We start from the raw sequence: 19,875 nt of genomic DNA, 5'->3' as shown, positions 1-19,875 counted from the left end.
AGAGTGAGATTAAATCCCTAAGTAAGAAGGAAATCAAATAGTTAATCTGCAGTTCATCCAGAGACACAAACTGAGATTAAGAGCATCCCAACTGCCTAAGCTGCCTAGTCATGTGCCATAGAAACATAGAAATATTTGAGTTGAAAGGGACCCATAGAATCATCTAGTCCAACTCCCCTGCAAGGAAAATATATGTCTGCAGCTAGATTAGGTTGTTCACAGCCCTTCCAGCCTGACTTTGAATGTCTGCAAGGATGGGGCATCCACCACCTCTCTGGGCAACCTGCTCCAGTGCCTCACTGCTCTTACTGTAAAGAACTTTCTCCTTATATCCAGTCTAAATCTCCACTCTTTTAGTTTGTAATCATTTCCCCTAGTCCTATCACAACAATCCTTCCAAAGTTTGTCTCCTTTGTTTCCAGAGCATCTCCCACATGAGGAATGGCCAAGTAATCTGTCTGTTCAGTCTGGAGAAAAAAAACACCAAGAGGGGGTCTGATAAATGTTTATAAATATCTATTGGGAGGTGGGAGGCAAATGGATGAGGCCAGGCTCTTCTCAGTGGTGCATAGTGATAGGACAAAGAGTAATGGTTTAATACACAAACGCAGGAAGTTACATACAAACATGCAAAAGACTTCTTTACAGTAAGAGTGACAGAGCACTGGAACAGATTGCCTAGAGAGGTGGTGGAGTCTCCTTCTATGGAGATATTCAAGACCTGTCTGGATGCCTACCCTTGTGACCTACTGTAGAGTACCTGCTTGAGCAAGGGGGTTGTATGCAATGATTTTGAGGTCCCTCCCAAGCCCTGGAATTTTACGGTTCTTACAGCCCCCCTTTAGATACTAAAAGGCTGCTATCAGGTCTCCGTGGACCCTTCTCTTGTTCAGGATGAACAGCTCCAGCTCTCTCAGCCTGTCCTTGTAGGACAGGTGTTCCATCCCTTGGACCATTTTTGTGTCCCTTCTCTGGACACACTCCAACAGGTCTAAGTTTGTCCTGTATTGAGGACTCCACATTTGGATGCAGTACTAAAGGTGAGGCCTCACCAGTGCAGCAGATGGGAAGGATCACCTCTCTTGACCTGCTGGCCATGCTTCTTTTGATGCAGCCCAGGTAACAGTTGGCTTTCTGGGCTGCAAAGGCACATTGCTGGCTCATGTCCAGCTTGCCATCTGCCAGTACTCCCAAGTCTTTTTGATAGTGCTGTACTCAATTCCCTTGTCTTCCAGCTTGGACTGATAGTGGAGATTGCTGTAATCCAGGTGCAAGACATTCCACTTGAATTTCTTGAACCTCATGAGGTTCACAGGGCCCGCTAGGCTGTCTCAGTCTTTCTAAATAGCATTCCATTCCTTGGGCGTATCAACCATACCACACAGCTTGGTGTCATCCACAAACTTGCCGAGGGTGCGTTCAATCAATCTTGTCAATGATCTTAGCACGGCACTCAAGCTATCTTGGTATCAGCCTGTGGGCCTGATACTGAAACAAATGGATTAATGATTTAAACAGCACAAGGATTTTGCAAACACTAACTAGCAAGTTGTTGCTATGTATTTGGATTCATATTCTTCAAGATGGTTCTGTATTTCTGCCCTGGCTTGAAACTGGAACTGATCATTTAATCTATTTTCTATAGCACTTGATTAAATTAGTCTCTTTTCTTGTTTGTGAGACATTCACAAAGGACTTGGTTTTCTCTCAGTCTGACTTTTGTCTAAGTGCCAGATAGCTTACACAAACTAACCTGTCCACGTACTGTTGATTTAGATTGGCAAACAAAGCCGCGTGGCTGAGTTCCAAGCTGCTGATTGGAAACTTCTTATACAAGTCTTCTGTGGCAAACAATAAATAGCAAGCTGCAGTTCATGTGCGTACTCACAGACAATGACCAACATCTCACTTCATGACTGCAGAATGAACCTGTCACTTGGCCCTTCCTACACTAGGCAGGCTGTGCCAGTGCGACCATTGTAGAAGTACAGCTTGTACTTTGCAATTGATTTTATAGCTGACTTCTACAGCTCGTTCTAAAATAAACTAAAAGCATGAAACCTGAATGCTTTTTCTGACTTTTGCCTTTTTGTCTATCGCCAGCATAATTTTTTGGAACTAACAGATCATAATCTCTAAGAGACAGAAATGAATCACCACTTTTACTAGAGACAGAATTAGATACACATTTTTACCTTGACTAGCTTTAATTAAATGGCCTCCAAAGACAAGAAATATTAAAAGATAACAATATTGATGGTAGAAAAAAGTTTTTTTTTTTTCATAAGCAATCATTAGAAAGCATTCATAGAGAAGGGACTCTTCTTGAACTATCTAAAAGTGTGTGTATGTGGGGGTCTCTCTGCATGACTATGAATTTTAATTTCTTAACTAATGGGAAGAGATTGGCAGAACCTCTTTGAGATCCCTGTTATTCATCAGGAAGGCAGGAAAATAAAGACACTGTAGTAGTTAGTAAAACAGCAGAAAGAATGATTCTCGTAAAAGTAATCAGATAGAAAGTAGTACATTTAATAATGAGTTTCCACATGGGAGGCTAGAAGATACCAGTGAAAAGCAACTGAGAAATGAATCTGTTCAAGAACAAGTAGTCCAGGCAGCAAAATATAGGAATTTAAATTACAGAGGAAAATGTAAAAATAAATGTTGTAGGGAAAATGGAAACACAGTGGAACAGCAATCAAATTTTAGTTTCTCATAGTGAAGCTTTTATGCTGACAAGAAAAGAGAAATAAATAGGAGAGTGCTGTATCATCAGTCTCTTCAGTACTGATGACTGTGTATGTAAAGATTTCCTTAAAATTACTAGACAATGTATTAACAATGCAGGAAGATGCATACTATGAAAGACAATATTGTTAAGGGAGGCTTTCAGCTCCAAGATATCAATCAGAGATAAAATTCAACTATAATAGTCAGGCCCATATATCTGGTTTGATAGCCAAGACATTGACTCATCAGTTTGTGAACTGAAAGACAAACTCCTGGAGAAAGAAAGGATTTGTGTTTGGTTTTGTTAAAAAATGAGGCTATTGTAAAAGTGTTGGCCACAGAAGGCAGACTTGTTTCATGTGGATTTAAAATCACCTGGAGGGATTCACAAACAATGCTTGAACCAAAGATTTTCCACTTTCAGAAAAGGAGTCTTTCAAAATCAGGAAGACCTAATTAGCAGAATTAAAGGCACTATGCAGTTCAGAAAATAGAATTATTTGGATATCAAAGAGAAATTAAGGAATACGATGTAGAATTTTATACCATGTAAATGAGAAAATTTTGAAGAAAGGTTCTAAACTTGTTTAGGAAAATAGCTACCTGAAAACTACATTGGAAGTAAGTGAAAAAATAAAAACATGAGTAAAAAAGAGCTTCACCAAAATAAATGTTACTTATAAAGCAAATCTAAAATCATTACCTGTAGCTCTCTCCACGTAACTACTTTTTGCTGTGATCATGACATGACATCTAAAGGCACCTTATAATTTCACTGTGATCTTTAATTAATTTAATGGATTTTCTGTTGTTTTTTTTTTGTTTGTTGTTTGTTTCCTTGAGTGACAGAAAATTTTACTGGCTAATTAATTACATTTCAGGCTAATTTTCCTCATAGAACTCTTATTCACAGTGTTTGAGATGTTTCTAGTATCTGTAATTTCACCTCTTTCATCCCATGGATCTTGGACAAAGCTCACATTCACAGCCAAATACAATGGCAGAGCAGGCTATTGATTACGGCTTGGCTCTGCCATCTTTAACAAGATATGTTGGCCTTCTCCACTCCAGCAAAACAGGAGGAAGGCAGACAGTTAAAAAGATGTAAGAACCAAGCCCAGAAACAAGCTCAGGTGGGACTAACTGGAACATTTCACACTCCCTTTAAGTCTTGTCTTTGATCTGTTGCCTTCTTCCGGCTTTACTATGTAATAAGAATCCTACTGTCTTTAGTATTATGGGTTTACGCTGCTCTTGTAAATAGCAGTTTACACAGTCTGTGGATGTCCAAACTGCAGCCTCCATTTTCTTTCATTTTCATCCATTGTTCAATAATTCATCCATACTCAAGATTTCAAATTACTTTCAAGTTCTGTGACTAATAGGGTGTGGAGCTGTAATTTACTTTCATGAATGTTTCATAACTTCCTTTCCAGACAATTTGGAGAAGGTATCTCAAAACCTCAATTCCTTATCATTTTGACAGGGATTCAGTAGTTTAGCTGAAATTTTATCCAAATTTAACACGTAAGTTCTGCCCATCTGCAAAGGTAAGGAGATTGTGTTGCCATTTCACTTATCATTACCTTCCGCTTACAAGTAGTGCTTAAGATGCATTTGGATAGACTCCCAGTGCAGAAAAGGACAAAATATAAGATGTGAAACATCAATTATTTAAACCAATATTCATTACAATGGATATAGTCACTAAGAAAGGCTAATGTTCTCAGAGATACATATTGGTCTTGATTTATAGATATTAACTCATGTACTGATATTTAGACAGAATAAGTATTAGGTAGACAAGGAGGAGGATAAAAAAAGACAGCACCAAGGCTTGATGAAAAAGAAAAAGAAAAAATAGAAGGAAAAAAAGAGATTTTTAATATTTTATTTTCTTCCTCTTGAGCTGCATGGTTGAAAATCCACTACTTAGGATCCGTCAGAAAGTCTTAGCACTTTTGTCTATTTTTACCATCTTAAAAATGTGGATCCTTTCCAGTGTTTCTTTCCCTCCTTCTCTCTGGAGCTCCTAATACTCCCACAACACGTGCCTAGAGTGGCTCTCCCCTTCTCAGCAACACCCTTCTCTGATAATGTTGTGTTACCACTTCTCTGGCTTGTGCTTTCCCACAGCAACATCAGCCCTGCTCTCAAGGTACAACAGAGACCTCACAACTCTTACCATAAGGTTACTGGGGCACATTATGCATGTGCAACAACCTCATCATTCATGCACACATCTCACACTCACCTTTCACCAGATGACATGAAACCCCCCTCATTGCTCTTACCCCAAAAACATAGAAGCACCGTGAAAGGAAGCAACACATGCAATGTGTTTGTGTAGCTTTCCCACAGTTAGGCATATGTCAACATGTGAATGGCATTTCCCCAGAGCTATAACAACATCAGGCATATGCAGCCCAGTTCTCAGAAGGATTGCCTAAGGAAGTGAGGGAATAGTCAGTATTGTTTTTGTAAGAACGGGTTGTCAGATGACTAACAGGAGTGGCAGGAGCAGAGACAAATAAACCTGCCTTTGGGCAGAGGGAGGGATTTGAAGACACAGTGCACTTCCTTTCTGCTCTGCTTTCTATCATTTGTCTAGATACACTGATTTGGGCACTTTTCCTAAGGCTTCTGTCCCTGCCCACTCTAATTTGGGTGATGGAACAAGCAGAGAGGTGCTGGGACAGGAATCGGGGTGTGTAGGGCTTGTTTTATCTTTCCATATTGCCTTGTTCAGCGAGCTTCTCACATCTTCCTTTGATAGCCAAGACTCAGCATTTGTAAATAGATGCCATGGCAACTTATCTGCTTTGTTGTTTAGTTGGTTGGTCAGTTGGTTTGGTTGTTTTTTTGTTTGTTTGTTTGTTTTTGTTTGTTTGTTTGTTTTTTAGCATAATAAAAGTCAATATGCAAAAAAAAAAAACCCACAACTTTTTTTTCAAATGATTGATCACATGAAATAAGAGGAAAATAAATTCTAATTTTTGTGAATATTTACTACAGTAAAATGTGAAGAGCAACAATAGAAATGTATGCTTAGACAGTTTAAAATTAGTCTGGGCTTGGCAGTGATTTTCATATTTTCTAACTGAGACACCAGCATTTTGCCCCATCTATTTTACTGGTGTTGCTGTAATCCACTAAATTCCTTCTTGAATCTGTTGGAAGACTCAGAGTCATCATTTCCATGAAATCCTCCTCAAGTTGCAGTTATCACATTTGAAAAGCAACCTCAAAAGAAAGCCTGGGTTAGTTAACAAATTAGAATGAGATAATAATTTCAGAAGTTTGAGCAAAGTTGATCCCACTCTCATGTTTTGTACTGTTTGTCATTCCCAGGTTGACCTGCAGAGACTGTGACATCTCCTCCTTTCACAAGTATTTCATTTAGTCTTAACTCCTGAGCATCAAGGCTATGTGAAATGGGGAATCTTGATAACACAGCGATTGACTTTTCCGCATTGACTTCTCAAGATAAAGACTAAAATATCTTTGAAGTTAATGTGCTTCCCAGAGAGGGAGAATTTCTTATTCTGCAAGATAAAATATTTGAAGAACTTGGAGGAGTGAAAAATAAATAAATAAATAAATAAAAAATCAACGAATAAAGAAAAACACATATAAATCACTCCTGGATGAAAATTCAGCTATTGGCAGCCCTGGTAAAAAGCAGGACTAGCAATCAGTAAGCAGAAATGTAAATTCAATAAACATGCCTTTGTGTACAAGCTGATAAAGAACTGCTGTAACTTGGCTGTAAACAGCAAGATTGTGCTTCAGGCTGTGTTAAGGGCAGAAACAACTTATTTGCAGTACTTCCTTAATGTACAAGCACACATAACCTTTCCATGTTCAAAAAACTACAGCCTTACAGGCTGAATTATATGTACCAATTCCAAAAAACTGCAAGGAGAAAATGTTGGTATAGATTTGAGGAGAACAGAACTTACCTGAAGTAATTTTGTTTATCAATTCTCCCCTACACAGATGAATCCATCCAAGACACCCCCAACCTCCCTAGCACAGACCCAGTGTATTGCTGCCCATCGCTGGCCTCCAAACCCTTTGTCTCCCTCTCCTTCTTTTGTATTGGGAAGGATCTCACTCCATTGCAGAAATATTACAGTAAGAGTGTTTCCAAGGAGAAATCATGTGACCATAAGACCCATGAGGACTAGACCCATTTCTCTTCATTCATATCAGCTGTGGACCTCTTCACAGGGAAGCTCCTACCAAAGTCAGATTAGGAAGCATATTTCTATTGTAGTGTCATATTCTAAGGGTGAAACTTGGCTTGATTTTTTTCTGGAGATCCAAATTATTTTGTGATAATTACTTCAGACTCACTATCATTTCCCAGCAGGGCCGAACAGAGGACAATAACATTTTCTGTGTCACATTAGTATCTTGGTGATATATTAAGTGGGAATGAAAATGATGATAAGCAGTGTGAACACCATTCACTCCAAAAGTCAGTATTTAAAGTAAGTACCTTCTGCTCTTGATCAGTAGCTCAGACACCCATTACTAGCAAGGGTAAAAGTCAGATACAGAGTTTATTTACTTTATCAGCTGCGGTTGAGGCACATAGCTCCAACAGCATAAGAATTTATGAAGCCTGAAAAGTTTCCTTCTGAAATAGAATAAAGATACCAATTTAATTTGATTTGTCGAAGTTGTGGACTAGAAAGAGGCGCCACAAAATATCTGATTTACATATTTTCTCTTCCTGAGAAAATGTCCGTCTCATTTAAAACCTTTGCTTAAAGCAAAACCTTAATAGTCCTGACCATATTGCACACGGTATGCCCAACTGAAAGCAAACCACTTAAAAAAAAGATACAACAAAAACTTCTGCCAGAAAGCAAGATGTTGGATGTTGACATCTGTAGTTTTAATCCAGCAACACATTGCACTGTGGGCAGCTACTCCTCTTTAAGTGAGGCAACTCATAATGGAACGTATAATTATTAAATACACACAGGAACAAAGAAACATCCTGACTTTTTTTTCCAAGTGCTTGTATGTAGGTATAATCCTACTATTGATGTTTCTTTGCCCATGCACTAATAGGCGAAGAAAATTTCATATTTGCAAGAGCTGTTGGAGGACATCCAGTTCCTACTCCATTCACTTGGGTCGCCTAAAAGCATTAGAGAGATGTCTGGTCCTGGGATGGTTCATGCCTGCTTATCCGTGGTAATGGCTTTCCCACTGATTGCGGGAGTTCTATTAAAAGACCATTGGGCAAATAGAACAAAGATTCAAATGGGTGTAAGTCTAGTAAAAGCTTCTTTTAGAGCATCGTTGCCTCATCACAGGCATCGACCTACTTCTTACAGCTGAAGGAAACACCTATCTACACACTAAATGATTCTTTTTTTTCCCAGCATTCTCTCATCTTACTGTACTGTGACTCAGCTCAAGAGAGTTTTCAGCTTTTCCCTTTCCATCTGGAAGCTGACTCCCTAGCAGGACTTAAGTTCACTGATCATACCTTTCATTTCCAAGGGTTTTGAATCTGCACATCCAGTTCTTTTCTTTAGTTACGACACAACAAAGCCTTTTTGATGGAGCAGTTTTCTGGGGAAGGAGCTAAGACTCACAGAGTGACCCACAGTGTGGATGTATGTGTAGATAGTCACATTAAAGAAAAAAGAGAGCTTGATTCCTGCAGCAGTTATCCTTGATGTGCTCATGCTTCTACTCCATTTTTTTTCAGATCCTAATGAATTTTGCAATTCTGTATATGAAAGAACAGCTAGGAGGGCCATGATCTGCCCCTTTGCCAGCCATGGGAGTTAAATGTAGAGAAGACAGCCTCGGGCATGGATCTGCAGTCACTGCCAGGTACAAAATTCTCCAATTCACAGTGCCGTGTGAAAGATCTCCTGCTGTTTGAGTGCACATGTGGCCAGCCCATCTCAGAGTAGATTAAGTAACCCTTCTTTGATGGACAATTTTGCTCAACTTTCTTCATCAAAGACTAAAGTATGTGAGAAGGTATTATCAGCATCTGTAAATAAACTTGCTTCAATGAGATTAATATGGTTGTTTGATTACATTCAGTCATCATTTTCTAACCTTGATTGTAATTTCTCTCCACGTTTTCAATTCCTGCTATATAAAATCACATTTACTTTCTTATGCTCCTTACTACACTCAGTTTTCTAAGTTGCTTTCTAATTTGCTTTAATCTTCATGCTGGTGTCTCCTGCCAGAAATAACTTTTGGGTACTGGTGCATTTTATTGAATCATGTTCTTCATGACAGTTACTGATGACCCTAGTTAAGCTCAGAAGTGATTTACAATCAGGAGGGTGTTTTATGTGACAGAGAGATAGCTTTAAGCTCCATGACAGCTTTGGAAGGTTCTAGTGAATACAATTTAAGAACCAATCAACTTGGGAAAAAGCGTGTAATGAAAATATTATGAGGCTCTTCAATGTCACTTGTACTCACTGGGTATTTATGGGCTTGGTATCAGTCAATGGTGGCTTGTACTCCTATTCCAGTGGTGAGTACTGTGCCAGCTGATTCCAGCTGGGGCTAGTTCAAAAGCTATAGCTCCTGCCAAGTAGCTTGTGAATAAAAGGCTGGCTTGGATCAGTCTAAACATCACTGGAAAGTTCTGTGCAGGATGGACACTGGAGAAAATTGTGGGAATAACACAAGTAATAGTCTTTTTATGTTTTTGCCCTTTTACTGTCAAACTCTTCCAGTGATCATTTAAGTACACTATTCTCACACAGAAGAAGCAGCAGAGAGAAACAGATTGTGACTGGGCTTTTCTCAGAACCAGGTCTAATTCACACAGAAAGATCGTGTGGACCAGAACTACCCATGCTGGCCATGAAATTGATGTCCTTCAACTGATGCCCAAGCAGTCTTAAGTGATGTCAAGCTGCTTGAAGATTCCTCCTTGTGATCCTACACTCATGCAGCCTATTCTCTGGAGAAGAGTGCTCAGCTTGGGATGGTTTGGACAATAAACAAATTGAACCGATCAGTGGGTTTTTCTCCAGATGGGAGCAGATAAGGCATAATTCAGTGCTTTAGATGTGGGAGCATGGTTCTGCTGAGTGCAAGAGTTATTGGGTAAGCCTTCCTGGACTCACAGTGTGTAAGGGTACAGAGCAGGTTTTCTCAGTAGACATAAAATTCTTCGATACTACAGTTAATCTAAAGATCTCAGAATATGAAATTCCTCTTGCTCTTCCTGTTGGATCCATAGCAGTTCTTTAACTCATTCTAGATGGCTCTCATTACTATGAAATAGTCCTGAGAGAATGAAAAGCATGAAAACTTTTCCTTTTTCTCTGAAGTAAAGTTCCCTTTAGACTATTATTCTACATTTGAGTGAGTTAAAAATCACGTTTCTATTAATTTTATTAATTACCTCTGCCACTAGTAATTTAATTAGGCACTCATTGTAGTTACAAATTACGCATCCAAGATATGGTAAAAAGCCAGGTCCGTGTGAATCAGTGGGTCTGGACTAGTCCCCCTGTTCTGGAGAGCTCTCTATACACCGGACATTATTGCCCTCCAGTTCTCATGCTGACAGAAAGACTCAACCAGTCACCTCAGGTGCACCTGAAGCAGGAGCAGCATTTAAAAGTTTTCTTGGAACAACAGTGAATTATTTCATGTTATTGTGCTGTAAGCTGTAAAAAGCTTCTGTGCTTTTTTACAAATGTCAGAACACAAAGAGTAATGCAATAGTCTTCCTATAGAGAAGTGGGTTATAAATAAAGCTGTGAAAAAGTGTGGATTCATACAGCTTTTACTTACGATCAGAAGATAATCTACAGAATAGATTGTGACAAGAATTTCTACAGTGTTGTAACTAGCAAAATCATTCCAAGGATCACACGCTTGAAACTTTATCAAGATAGGATGATCCTGTACCTGTTTCAGAAGCTTGCAGAGAAGAAAAAATGTAACAACACCATAAAGCTTTTTGGAAGTACTGGTGTATCTATAACATACAGTTATTATGGTATAAAATGCACAGTGTGCTACAATGAACAAGCTGTCTTGGTGTTTACCTCCCTTCGAGGCTCCCTGCAATAATTGCTTCTTGGTAAATTGCATCTCCATAATCCTTATTATTACTGTTATCGTATAAAGAATTCTCCTACCTTCCCCTCTTGGCTGTTCTAGGAAATTCCACTTTAGGAACGTGCATGTAATGTAATATAACAACTCTGCAAGAAGTTTTTGTAACTATGGAAATCACCGTGTTGCACCATGTCCTTCATCTGACCAGCTTTGGAGTTGATTCTTTGTTAAAATCAGCTTCTTCCAGTACCAAACTTTTCATTTTTCCAGTAATGTTTTGTCACTACTTTTCAGGCATTTCATCCATATTTTTCACTCCTGCCTGTAAGTAGCACGACTTTCCAACCATACATGAGCAAAGAAAGAAGTAGTATGTTTCCTTTTGTTTCCTTACTTTGTTTTCTCTAACTTTCTTTAATAAATACACAGAACACTTTCAAAAGATGAGGCTAAGAACAGAAATTCATGAAGTCGTGCATCAACAGAGGGCTGTTTTTAACAGCACACTGTGATATCTCTCCTCTGGCTCCCATTAACCTTCCCCTCTTCCTTAGGCAATACATTAACTGTTGTTTTTTTCTTTCAGTGAGTGATAATCACCCTCTTATCTAACATCCTCCATGCTATTCCAGAGGTTCAAACTACTCAACTACTCTCAGCTGTCTGAAATGATTTACATATCTAATTAAATACAGAGAAGTTAGGATTTAGCTCTGAAGTTTGCTGCTCCTGTTTTATATCCAAAGGACTTGTTTGCCTGAAAGCTTATCTATCTCTTTAAAATACAGAAGTTGTTCTACTAAAAGATTACCAAACTTGTCATGTTAAATGTTTAGAGTTGTAGCAGGATGTAGAGGACAGAGATGGGAGCCAGAAGGAAGGTTCACAGAAAGCAAAAGGCAAATGTTGTTTCTGACATGATGGGATACTGCAGTGGCAGTGCTTTTGCTCACAATTTGTTTGATTATCTGGTTAGAATTAGCTCTGATAAAATTACTTGCCTAGTCTGTGTGGGATCATGAAGTGTCAACAGTGAAGAATAACAAACAAGAAGCTGAGCCCGGGATTATTCTCCTTACACATTTTTATCTGATGTTAGCAGCACTTTAAAAACTCCAAGTTTATGAACTTTCCTCAACAGAAAAGAGTATATTTTTATAATGTTGACATCAAAATTCCTTTTTTAAGTGACTTAATTCCTATGTCTGGAGTTTGAGTGAGATAAACAAAACCTTCCTGTGCAAATGGTGATTTGGTATGTTTAAAGGGCTTCTGTTTTCTTTACACTTTGGTAAGAAAATATTCATATTCCATGGTAGAATAAGATAAACATTTCAAAGTGAAGATTATTAATAAACAGGCATAAAACAATGATTGTAGGCAGAGATCCTTTAAAAAAAAAGTCACACTTTTCATCCAGTGTGCTCATGTAATAAATAATATGTGCTTTTCCTTTTAGAAGTTGAACATCTGTGGTAGTCATTGACTTTCTTTGGAATATGCAGCAAAAAGAATCAGATTTGCTTTTGCTGCATTAAATGGTGGGTTGACTGACCACGACTACTAAAAATCCCTGCAAACTCAAGGCCAAACACACACAAAAAGAGCTTTAAAAGCTTGTTCTGACAAACTAGCAATCAAAATGTCTATCTGAAGATGGCTTTTTTTTATGTTTCTATACTGTAAAAGTAATTGTGTGGGACCAATGTCTCTTCACAGAGAAGAAAATGGGCTGGAAGATACATGAAAACCTAATGATGTAATCAACAAATCTTTATCCATTAAACACACAGACTTTCAGGTGCAGTAACATTTCAAGCACACCAGAGAGTGGCCATAGTGTGAGGGGCAAAAGGGACAAAAATATTTGCAATCCTGCAAACCAAAACATCTCTAGTTAAGAACAGATGATTACACATTTTATGGAAAGATTTTAAGATGATGGATGCAATAGGAAAAGAGTGCATACTCCCTTCCTTAGAGCTAATGGTGAAACTGACATGAGCAAATAAATAATTTGTTCCCTGAAACAGAGTGAATCAAGCCAGTGCTGGCTCTTACATTAAACCTCCACTGCTGCTCAGCACTCTGCATTCAGCAGGAGCTCCGTGATGTGTAAGCAAAGCATAACAGGGTAATTGAGAGTCTCTTTCCTCTGCCAGAAAATAAATAGCTCACTGCTCATGTTTAAAGCTTCCTATTGCCTCCTTCCAGAAGCTGTGATATCTTCTTAAATGCCTTGGTACAGGTAAAATTAAAGCACCAGAGATTAAAATAATCATTAGCTCCATATTTATTTTCAGTGTTTGATTCACTGTATCCTGGGGCTGCTCACTCAGCTGTCAAAGAAAATTTGTGTGTGTCTATTCCCCTACCTCCTCTTCTCCCTTCCTTTGCAATACTTTGTTGCCTCTCTGATTCTTCTTATAACCAGTTCAAAAGACTTGTTCCTTTGTTCCTGGTTTTTAAGGTCAGTTGTTGGCTAGTATGCGAATATACCAACAGTGATATTTTTTCATGTATGATGTCCCAGAATTTTGCTTCCTGCTGCCAGAACTCCCTCTGAAGCAGGCTCTTGCATCTCACCTCCTTCCACTATAATCCCATCTCATCTATTTCCTCCTCACTTCTCTTTTTTTTCAGTCCCACACAATTCATCCTCTTCAACAAAGTGCTCAGCTCCCCAGACACCAGCATGGCAAAAGGCAGAGCTCATGTCATGCCTTGCTCTGAGCCCAGTGGGTGCACACTGGTTGATTGGTCCGTACATGGCAGTGGTGACCAGGGAGCAAACCACCAGCTCCCATTTCTCCCTCCTACATGGGGTACAGCTCAGCATCCCTCTGTTGTTCCAGGTCACTCACCCCTCAGTCATGCAGGGAAACAATATCTTGAGATTTCTCACCCTCTGCTTTAGTTTAGCAGATAGACAGCAGTAAAAATTGGCATTTTCTTTGATTTATTTTCCTTTAGAAATCAACCAAGAGGCAGGTTATGATTTAAGCAGACTCAAATAGAAATGTAAGAAAATAAGCTGTGCAGAAACTGTTCATAGTATTGAAATTAAAATGGCTGACATCAATTTCCAGGCACCACAATAGATGCTAGAGGTGCCATCTTGCAGTGACTGTTTACAGATTCTTTACATTTACATTCTGCAGCCTTCAGATGTCCTGCTCACTATCATGCATTTATCATGCTTTATATACTCCCTTACTGCAAAAAATGCTCGGAAAGATGAGGAACGGTTTTTCTTGATTATGAGCTCCATGCAAACATAAAAGGCTCCAGGAGAGCTGTCTGGGACACTGAACTTTGAATTTCAGGAAAAAATAAAATCAGCAAGCTGGGGACTGGTATTTTATCTCTTGGTGCAAAATAATTTCATGCAAAAGTAATTTTTGTATGCTCATAATTAGATGGAAATGTATTTCTGATGTAGAGCCATCTGAAAGATGAAGGTCTACACTGAATTAGAAAAATGTTCATTATTTTGGAATAAGAAAATCTGGAGGAAAAAAAACAGTAATGTGGCTGTATGTTTGTTTCTATATGATTCGTGTTTCTGCATTAAGCATTTGAAAGCCTCACTCAGTTTCTATCTTCCCTTGTCTAAATATTATGCAACCCCAACCCCTGGAAAATTCAAAGGCAAGAAGACTGATGATATAAGATGGTGAGCGCACATAATGCTGTGAATGTCTCTTTCATTTCCCAAATGAAATATCAGGTTTCACAGGTAAGTAAATTATTACTATGTTTTAATCCATCAAAGCAATGCTAGCTTGAAAGCTGCAGAAGAGCAGAAGAGCTGCAGGAACTGGGTGGTTGCAAGGCAGGACAACACCTTGTTCTTTTCCTAGGACCTGGCAATTGAATTACAACAAGGCTCTGACTGGCAAGCCTGGGGATTATCCAGGGGATATCCTGTGCTCTGGTGCCAAGAGGAGACTGAAGACAAGGCATGCTACTTCTGTGAATACTTTTCTCTATAATTCATGATGACTGTTTTGGCTTTACTGGCACAGGTATGGATTGTGGGTGATATATCCCAGCATAGATCTAGATCTCTGTTTCTTTTAACCTCTGGCAGAAAATGGAAGAGGCATAGAGAGTGGCAGTCTCTTAGATCAGTGGTAGCTTGTAAATTTGATGCTGAAAAGGCAGTGAGATCTATGGAAGTCTTGTGCTATTTAACGTTTGATGATCCTGGGACCTTTCTTCTAGGTCCACCAGGGTCTGTTGCATCACTTGGAGTGAATTTCTTCTATTTCTCCTCCATTTACCTCATTTTATGAACTCTTCAGAGTGCTTATTGTCTGTCACTGAATAGAGCCAAAAACAGGTCCCCAAACATCCTCCTGTCCTGTCTCAGCCATCACCTGCAGGTACCAGCAGGGCATCCTCACAATTCCCCCACTTCCTTTACTTCTCCTCCATTCCCACAATGGAGATTATACACTTGCGATCTGCTCAGGCAGAAAAGGATTCATTCATATATGAAAAAACTTTAATAGGCCTAAGTCCACACAAATGCAAAGCACACAAAAAACAACCCCTGCAAACACAAAGTCCTTTTGGATCCCATAACATGGAAATATAAACAATAGTTATGTTAGCATAAAATCTTTTTTCAACGTTTTCAGAAGTGAATCCTTCAACCGTGTGTGCCATGTACATCCATTTATTAACATCTGCTGGAAATCTGTAGGGAAACATGAAATTAAAAGTCACTTGGACTGGTATGCACTGATGAGCAAAGAAGGTTTTGAATTTTGAATAAAGCTTGTAGGACTACAAAAGGCTCTCAGTAGTTCTATATTAGAGGGCATCTTCCAGGAAAGCAATTAACATTCTACCTCCTGTAGAGGTCCACCACTGGACCTCTGGACCACTGGAGATTTCAGATGGTGACAACTGTTGATATCTGCCCACTTACTTCATTTCTCCCTTGCAAATTTGGCTCCCAAACATGAGAGCTGTTTTCTTAATTCCAACCCATTTATTAGTTATTATAACAGTGCTTCAGTAAGAGCAATTACAAAGCAACCCCTTGAGAGACTTGGCAGTCATTTCCCCTTATGCTAAATACATGGGGATCTGCGTCACTGGCAGTTTGACCAAAAAGTAGCCTAAAAACTTTCCCACTGAGATATATTGCTCCGTCTCTATCAATTACAAGTCATCAGGGCAGTGAAGATGCTGAACACTACCAGATTTTCTGCTGTAGGCCACCTAACTAAAACCACTGCTGTCCCTAACCACAACTCACATCACAAACGTGACTCATTTTCCTACCTTCATTGAATGACACAGTTCTTGTCTAATGTGTAGGAAAACATCTACCTTCAGGAAAAAGGGAAGAGGGAAACTTCCAGAGTCCTCTTCCATGGGGAACTCTTATCCAACAGATCTCAAAATCATTTATATAAAGCTATTGAAAGACAGGAGAGGGTCGTGCATCATTGTATTATGGCACAGTGTTGGCTGGGGAAGGCTGTGGGGTGGCACCATGTTGGGCCAACTCCAATGGTCACACTCTATAGCATGGGTGGGCCCAGAAGCCAAATAGCACCTGAAGGGAAACATACTTAAGAAAAAGTAGCTGTGAGAGAAAGGAGTGAGAAATGGGAGACAAGCAGCCATGCAGGCACAGAGGTCAGCGCATAAGGGGCACAAGGAGCTCCATGCACTGAGCAACAGTTCCCTGCAGCCCAGCAGAGGCCCATGGAGGAGCAGGCTGTCCTCCTGCAGCCCACAGGCACCACACAGAGCAGATCTCCCCGTGCAACCATGGAGGAGCCCACAGTGCAGCAGTGTGCGAGGCCTGAAGGCTGCAGCCCATGAATACCCCGCAGAAGCAGCTCAGGACAGTGGTGCAGCCCAAGGAGAGCAGCCTGCAGCAGGAGGGCTTGAGGGAGCTGCCAAATAAATCTTTCCAAATAAACAAACCCAATGACTATTGAAAAGTACAATTGTGGTTAGCTTAAGTGGAATCTTATACATTCTAGTTACGTTTTTGCTTTGCTAGATTCTTAAAAAGAGCTCTGGAAACACTCTCTCAATAATTTATTTCAGTAAGAAAAGGATTTAATTCTGAAATCCTAGGATATGTTGCAGATTTATGGGGATACTTGACCAAGACATAGCTATTATTTTGAGAACAAGATTCATCTTCTACAGTACTTACCCTTCATGTACTTGTCCTCTGCTTCCTTCTCTGTACACAGTTTCTTCCCTTAAAACATCACCAATCATTTTAATTAAGTTGCCAAGGTTTTTCCACTTCCTTTCTCTAAATTCTGCTAGGTTCTTGAGCTCACACAGGATTAGATTAAGCAGCAGAATATATTTTAGTAAACAGAATTTAATCTTGACCTTCAGCTCCACATCCACTGCTACAAACCAATTCTTCATTCCCTTAAGGCAGCATCTGAGGAAAAAGCCTCTGTACAAAAGGCTTTCAACTCACACACGCTCCAAGGGATAAGCTGTCAAAACAATGCATTGAAGGGGCTACATCCCATAATATTTGTGTCTATTCACAGCAAGGTTTGTATTATACACACTGCTCAAATGCCAGTTCTGAATCTTGGTGAGTTGTATTTTATTTCTTTTCTTTAAAATAATAAAATTTAGCTATTTTAACTCATTAGTTGTTAACTCATCAAGGTATAATTTTAGCTACCTGGAAAATAAAATGGTAGAATCACCCATAAATTTGAATCAGAGGTTTGGAGATGCCTGTGACAACCTTTATCCTTCTTAACTGATCAAACAGTTTCTTCTGCGCTGAACTCTGTCTGCTTTGCACTTCAAAGATCAAAAGGTCTGTCTAGCCTGTGTTGAACAAAAATTTTGTCTTGTTCTCTTATTATCACGACAATGCTTTGCATTACCTTGTATGTTCTATCATACTTAGGACAAATTGTCAAAAAATGGACCCAGGTTAACTGATAGTAATTTTGTAAGCTAGTGTAGCTGTGTTTTGCCCTGATTTCATATGTATCTATGGATTTCCATGAAGACAGAATGAGAAGTTATTCTTTTCTGTCCATATTTATTCCAGTACAATTTAATATATGAGATTATGTTATAACAGTTCAGTTCCTTTCTGCTCATTTGAGCAGTTCCAGTGTCTCTCTTCCAGGTAGATGTTAGGTCATGTTCCTAGGAAGCTGCATGCTGAAAGCTTCTTAGCCTAAGCCAATAAAATATTCTGATGTGGGGTTAGTTACAGAATTATAGAAAAGCTTGAGTTGGAAGGGACCTTAAAGATCATAGAGTTGCAACCCCCTACCATCAGTAGGGATGTCAGCCACTGGATGAGGCTGCCCAGAGCGCCAGCCAACTTGGCTTTGAATACTTCCAGGGATGGGGCATCCGTAATCTCTTTGGGTAACCTGTTCCAGTGTCTCGTCACCCTTTGAGTGAAAAATTTCTCCCTGGCTCTCTTTGGTTATGAGTGTCCTACCCATCTGCTGAACTGCCTCATCACACTAAGCACTGTGACCAGAAACATGGGCTGTTCTTTGGAGGACCTGCTGAAACAGAGCTGGACTAGTAACTCCCTAGTACCCTCACTGCTCATTTTGCATGACATGGCATCCTCACTGGAACTGGCAAATCTGATTCCTGTCATGTCAATCTTCTTTCACAGCTCTTCAAAAACTTTTTTTTTTTAAAATTATTATTTTAATCATGAAGTTTCTATTTATTTATACAAAAGAAAGATGATCTCATTGAGCTGTAGTGTTCCTGAGGGCATATAATGACATACTGGTGACTGTTAAAAGTGCCTATTCTTGCTTAATTTTAACCACATGAATTGTCCTGCTGAAGCCAATGGGATGTCAGTGTAGGTAAATTTAAGTGCATCTGTTACTGTCTTCATATACTACCAAGATTTGGTACTCTATCCAAGGTCTTAGAAACACTGGAGTAAGATACAGTGGTACTTTCGTCATATACATTTGCTCACATCTACTGTGTGTCATGCAGATACAATTTGACTTATCCATTCCAGCTTTTCATCTAAATGGTGTAGAAATTGAATATTGTAGGCATTTCATAAAGTGGCAAGAGTAAAATGACAGCATCTCTGCTAAACACTGTTATTGCTCCACTTACCATCCCCAAAATGATTTCCAGTCTTACAGAACCATTCAAGTTTTATGACCTTGCTGTCATTGTAAAAGTAACACACTGGTATTTTCTCTTATGTATTATTTCTAGCAATGTGAAATAAACAGCAGTTAGGAGATCCTTTTACTGTGTTGCTCATCTCTTATAAATTGTTTTTAAGCTTCTACAGTAAAAAAAAAAAAACAAAAAAACATGTCAAATATTTAGTCACATCCCAGAAAATAGTTTTGTTCTAGTTAAGGGTTCTACAACCTCAGAAGTGTTAGTAATAGACAACAGTCAGTAAACACAGATGCTATTTTGCTGTAGGAATTTCATGCTCTACTAATACATATTTCATTAAAGCCCACAGCTAAACATTCATGACTTAAGTGCCAAATTATTGTGGAATTCTAAAGCAGTTTCAAATCCCTGCCATCCTGTGCTCTACAGCATGAAGACTTGCTTGCCTTCTGCAATCTTAATGTGTATTCTCTAAAACTTTCTTTTAAATCTGTATTTAAGAAGGCATTACAAACATTTCTCATTTGTACTTACAGTGGTTTGGTGGTTTATATATATATCTATACTAAAAAAATACATTATTTTCTCCTCTCTGATTAAAAATAGCAGTGCCCAGAAGAATTTCTGAAAGTTTCATTAAACACCAGATAAGCTGGAGAAAGCTTTATGGTCAACAAGGGTTGGACCAATTAAATAAAGTACAGTGTGGGCAATCTATAAGTTGATGAAAACAAGAGTGCTTATACCAAAGGAAGACAGACACACACTGCAGCATTCCTGCCAGGTTCCTGCATGTGCTTTCTAAGTATCCACCACTGGCCCCTGCCAGTAGAAGGACACTGGGCTACCTGGAGCATTGGTCTCATCAAGTACTGTCCTTCATGTGATTTTATTACACCCATATCCAGATGCTGTTTC

Source organism: Coturnix japonica, chromosome 3 (genome assembly GCF_001577835.2).
Source record: "Coturnix japonica isolate 7356 chromosome 3, Coturnix japonica 2.1, whole genome shotgun sequence".
Lineage (NCBI taxonomy): Eukaryota > Metazoa > Chordata > Aves > Galliformes > Phasianidae > Coturnix > Coturnix japonica.
Note: the sequence above shows the minus strand (reverse complement) of the source record.